Here is a 6441-nt window from a genome sequence, read left to right on the forward strand (position 1 = left end):
CCATGTGGAGAGGCTCTGAAGGATGGCACTGTGTGGAGAAAGAAGTCACAGGAAAAGGAACCTTGGTGCCCCAGCTGAGCTCCCAGCTGAACGCAGATGCCTGAAGGAGCCCAGCCAAGGTGACATAGAGCAGAAACAGCCCAGGCAGCCTCAGAACCATGAGTCATAATAAATTGTTGTCATTTTAAGCCACTAAATGTTGCAGTAATTTGTCATGTGGCGATATAAAAGAAAGAAATGGAAAAATAAGGGGCATGTGAAGTTAAAACTGGAAGATTATACCTATGAGTTTCAGAAATAGCATTTAGAGAGAATTGGCTGGGGAAGAGGGGACTGTGAAGTAATCAAAGAAATGAGAAGAAAAACTCTCATAATTGAAGAATGATTATATTCAGACTAAAGGAGCTCACCAAGGACTAAGCCATTTGCAAATAAAAGACACACACCTAGAACACAATGATCATATTTTAGTCACACAGATATATATATATGTTCCTCCAAAATTTCCACATATATATTTTTAAACTCATCCAGAGTAGAACGAAAATCAGACTGGCATTAGATTTCTCATTGGAAGCATATTATACCAAAAAGAGAATAGTAATAAACCGGAATAAACAGGCAAATCTTCAAAATTCTAAGGAAAGTTCTTTGAGCCTGAAATTCTATATCCAGCCAAACTAATATTCAAGAAGGAATTAAAATATAGGTATATCTGGACACACACGGATTCAGAAATGTTGTCTCCTCACAGAATATCTCTGAAATAATTGAGTATCTGCTAGCAAAATGAAGACAAAATTTTTAAATTAAGTGAAATATAACAAATAAATGAAAACAAATCACTAAAACTTGCAGTTAAGTATAAACAACCATTGATCCAAAATGTGAGGGAAGAAAGAATTAACAAATAACTGTATGAAACCAAAATCGTGGGTAATTTGAAATGAAATATGAGACTAGGAGGAGAAGGAAGTACAACGTCATGTTAGGGAGGAGTTGCTGGGGAGTTAAAGATTCTGAAGGTCACAGCTCCAAAATAAGGAAAAGGAGGCAAAGAACACTTGATCAAGTCAAGGAGATTAAAAGGGAGCAGAGAAAGAAGGACAGACAGAAAGAACAAGGTGTCATAATGATTTTAAACTTCAGAAATTATAAAAGAGTTTTTTGACTGGCTTTATTTTCCCCATTAACTCATTGGTTGGGTTGAAAAAAAAAAACTCTAGTTATATATGTCGCTAATGTACACACTGAAAAGAAAAAGAGATAGGATGTTAAAAACAAGGACACAGAAACATGTACATATCAAGCAAATGCTAATGGGTTTGTCCATCTGGGGACTGTGTTCAATGATGCAGCAGGGAAGTGGCGCTGGAATGTCAATTTGGGCCAGTGTTTTGACTTTATCATAGCTGGTGTCAAAACACTTGGGTATATTGACCGAAAAAATCAATATACATAGCATCAAAATTGAGGAAACACACATGCTATTTTGCTCAATTTGAAATCTTCTGAGGAAGCTGAACTATGCCAAGAAACCAGAACCTCCATGTGGCTGGCCACATCTTCTAGCTTCTCCTGTCAAAGAAGGAGAAAGGGTAGGGGGTGGTGCTGGGATACAACCGCACATCCAAACAGCTGTGCTGTTTGGAGCTCCGGCGGGAGTCACAGACTTGTCTGTGAATAACGTCTGAGGTCGGTGAAGCCTCTTCACAGTTCTCCCTGGGTCCCCAGACCAACATCTGTAGTCTACTACCTGAGATCGGGAGGTACACGCAATGATCCTCTGGCCAAATCTTGCCTGAGAGTATTTTGTTTAACTCTCACAGTGGTTTTCCTTTTTCAGTTTTGAATTAATTGCCAACACTTAATAATTGAAAATTTTCACTTAAAAAATATGGATGTCTGGACTTTCTTGAAAAATCAGATCTGGCCACGTTGGACTAAGATTCCCACAAGGCAGCAGTCAGTCAGATCAAAGAAGCAGCCGCTCCCCTTGGAAGGTGTATGCCCATTTGTCCCCCATCTGCCATTGCCCCTCATTCTCTGTGTGGTCTCATAGACACCTCTGACAGCTGATGTTGGACTCAGATGGCCCCCAGTTTTCAAGCCAGTGTCCAAACCCAAGTCTCAAGAGATGCCAGCTCTCAATCTCTCACAGGGACAACATCGATTCTCCAAGTAGGTAGGGGTCCTCTAGCCTGAACCCTATTATTTACCACTGAGAAGACAGAGGCCCAGAGAGAGAAGCCACTATGCAGTGTCACATTGTGCATAGTGCCAAGCAGGGCCATTACTATGGTCTTCCCACTCAAGTCCACATTCCCTGTTCCTTTGACTCAAAAACATTCTACATTTATTGGCAAGGTTCTTCAGAGAAACAGTTCACTTGATCCAGAATTTTATACCACAGGACTTGTAAGGATACGCATAATGCATCTACTTATTTCCTTTTCTTTTCTCTAAATGAAGAGGCAACTATGTCTTAGTTGCTATTAGTAATCTTCAAAATTTCCATTTCAGTTTGGTGAAGATGTGGAGAAACTGGAACCCTTGTGCACTACTAGTGGGAATGTAAAAGTGATGCAGCCATCGTGGAAAATATTATGGTGGTTTCTCAAAAAAATTAAAAGAATTACCATATGACACAGCAATTCCACTTCTGGATATACACACCAAAGTTTTCAAAGCAGAAACTCGAACAGACATTAGCGCATCCATGGTTGTACCACCGTTACTCACAACAGCCAAAAGGTGGCAGCAACCCACACACCCACAGCTGATGAGTAAAGATAACGTGCCAGGTACATATGGTGGAATACATTATTGTCCTTTATAAAGGAAGGAAATTCTGGTACATGCTACAGCATTAAATAAGCCAGTCACAAAAATATAAATACTTTATGATTCCACTTATATGAGACACCTGAAGTAGACAAATTCATACAGGCAAAATGTGTGTGTGTGTGTGTGTGTGTGTGTGTGTGTGTGTGCGTGCTGCCTCTTATTGTTGATACTGTTATTGTTGTTTTGCTGTTAGATATCCTAATATTGCTTCTCACCTGTTTTGCACTACATGAAACAGAGCTAAATCTAAAGAGAATAAAACTGTCTTATTCTCTCATGCCTTTAAAATCTTATCTCTGTATCTTAAAACTCATTTGCCACATACGCAGAAACGTGTCTATTAAAGGAAATGGTAGACTGTTCTGACATATTGGTATTGTTTTGATGTTGATTTGATGACATTCTCTGCAAATCTCCATTCAGCATACTGAGAACAGGGGACAAGAAGGGTCCAGGTGAATGCTTCCAGAGGATGTAGAAAGGCTGATCACAACCTCTTTGCTGCTGCTCTTCTCATTTCTACCTTCCAAGCATATTGTCCAGAAGTTTTTCTCCCATCATGTTCTGTCATGATCAGCCACGTTTCTGTCTTCCTCTTCTAGGTGCACCCTAAAGGAAGGGTGTAAGTATCCTTCCTGGACAATCCTGAGTCCCTTTAGCCCCAGATGCCTAAGCATGGATGCCAAGCAAGCTCCTCAGGCCTTTCCCATGCCGCCCACATGTCCCCAAGTACTGCCTCCATGCTGTCCCCTTCCATCTCCATTCCCATTATCCTAGTAGCCAGCTCTGTGCCTGCCTGGTTGAACAAGCACTCACATGACACAGTTATGCTAACGCTTGATCATGTCAGACCTCTGACATGGCTATCACTTATGGCTTTCCAGTGGAACAAGGACAGAGGACACTGATGATACCTCTCCTTCTGGATCACAGGGTTGGAGAATCTATTCGGCAAGGCTGCTTTTCATCTCTGAAATGAATGTCTTCCCTCCCAGTCACTTACACATGTAAAGTGGCTGTCTCCCTCATGCCCCTCAATAGGAAGGCAAATATTCACAGTGCATGATCCTCTCTGCCTTGTTCCTCTTGCGACGTGGTCCTACAAACGCAAAAGAAACCTGTCTCACCTCCGTGTGTAATCCTGAGTGAGTCCTGTTCCTCCACTCTTAGCCCAGTCTGTACTCAGATTAAAAATCTTCAAAGAGCAAGAAGCTGTCCGCTGCAGGAGAACCCAGAGCTACCAAGCAGCAGCCAGAAAAAATTTACCTCTGCTGTATCCAGATTGTCTAGGGAGCACAAATGTAATAACATTTCTAACACAGCTCACAGATTGACTTGCAAATGTGCCTTGTCATGGCACTGCATGCTCCCTCTGGAATTCAGGGCTATTTCTTTTTGCTCTTGCTGAGTGTTCGCTTGGATATTGGTTCTATTCCCTTGGATTCCCAGTCTGACCCAGGCAGCTGTACTGCAGAGTTTCTGCCTGCACATCAAGCAAAGCAGGCTTTCAGGCACTTGTGTTACTCATGCATATAATCTGATAGCCTTTACAGTCCCTGCATGAATAAGGTGCCCCCAACCAGCCTGATGTTCAGCCTCTGGCTCCCGCTGCCAGAGACTGCATGGCTGAAGTGGGATACTTCACCCTCACTGATCAACTCTACAGAGGTAAATCGGCTTCTAATGAGGTTCAAGTAGTTCGGGAAAATTCTGGGACCATCTCCACTTGGTGTGATTCTCAGACCCACTTTCAGGGGAAGTACTCTGTCAGGAACCTCCCTCCAATATGCTTATTATTTCCAGACAGCTGGAATTGCACCATCAAAGTTGGGAAGCCTGGCATTGACTAAATGGGGAGAATGGTATGTATATTAATAACCCCATCACACCTTACCTGTAATGTGCAAAATATCCACCAAAAACCACAAGTAAACATTAACCAAAAGACTTATTGTAATCAGAAAGTTTTATTTAGAAACAACTCTAATCAAAAAAGGCAGGAAAGGGTCTCAGATAATCCTAACACTTGAAATATATCTGTATCAAATACCAAGGTTAAAAAAAGATATTTGTTCTATACTGTCATGCGTTATCAGGTCACCAAAAGGGGTTTTGCAGCCATAAAATGAAAAGGATGAAAAAACTATTTCCCCAGGAGAACAAATAAGAATTAGAAGTGATAGGCCAGTCATGGTGGCTCACGCCTGTAATCCCAGCACTTTGGGAGGCTGAGGCAGGTGGATCACTTGATGTCAGGAATTTGAGATCAGCCTGGCCAGCATGGTGAAACCCTGTCTCTACTAAAAATACAAAAATTAGCCAGGCTTGATGGTGCATGCCTATAATCCCAGCTATTTGGGATGTTGAGGCTGGAGAATCACTTGAACCCGGCAGGGGGAGGTTGCAGTGAGCCGAGATTGTGCCACTACACTCCAGCCTGGGTGACAGAGTGAGACTCTGTCTCCAAAAAAAAAAAAAAAAGGAATTGGAAATGATAAAATAGCAGCAGAAGATCATATTATTAAAATAGAATATCAACTCAAACAAACAGAATAATAAAGAAAGTAAGCCAGGCATGGTGGTGTGCCCTCATAGTCCCAGGTACTCAGGAAGCTAAGGTGGAAGGGTTACTGGTGCCCAGGAGTTCAAGAGCAGCCTCAGCAACACAGCAAGAAAACCTCTTTCTTAAAAAAAGCAGAGATTTATGAGAGAAAAAAGAAAATGAGGAAAGATATGAAGAGGAATTGCTAAACTCTTGAATATTTCAATTATCATCCATCAGTTGAAATACAATCATTATTAAAAGTTATCAGTGAAGAAAATATTCCAGAATTTAAAAAGAATAGATATTGAAAATTAAAGTGAAACATTACATTGTACACCTTAAAAGGATATAATTTTTATTTGTCAATGATACCTCAATAGATATGCAGGGAAAGTTTAAGTGGTTCACTGGGTTCTAGGAAAACTTTAGTACAGAAATCAGCATCATATAGACAACATAAAAACAAACACTAGGAAGGAGAAAAAAATATGTATATGTAGAGAGAATACTATCATTAAATATTTGTTAAGAAAAATGAATGAATAAAGACTACTGTCTCAATCCAAACTTTCATTTATATGTGACAAGGATGAAGATATTCTTGACATGAAACTTCACATATGCAAGAGGCTATTCTCAGTAATAACTGTAGCAACTTATACTCACTAAGCAGCTCCATCTACCCAGTGCTGTGCTAATCATTGCTCTATGATCCATTATCTAGTAACCCCTTCTATCCACTCCCAGTTTACAAATGAGGAGAGTGGGTCAAAAATCTAATAATCTCTCCGCAAAGAGATAGAGCAAGTAAATGATGGAGTCAGTTTTCAAACGCAGGTCATCAGACTCAAAGTCCAAGTGCCTAACCAGCATGCTATGTTGGTTTTAAAGGTTGTAGGTGTGAAATCTACCATCACAGTAGTTATTATAAATTCAGATTGGCAATCAGACCTAGGAGACACAACAGGCTTTAATATAATGCTAGACTGACAGGGTAATTCAAGGACGCCAGACAAGAGACACGGCAGGCAGTCTCATCAGGAGGCTGA

This window comes from Cebus imitator, unplaced genomic scaffold, assembly GCF_001604975.1.
Source record: "Cebus imitator isolate Cc_AM_T3 unplaced genomic scaffold, Cebus_imitator-1.0 Scaffold330, whole genome shotgun sequence".
NCBI classification, from domain to species: Eukaryota; Metazoa; Chordata; class Mammalia; order Primates; family Cebidae; genus Cebus; species Cebus imitator.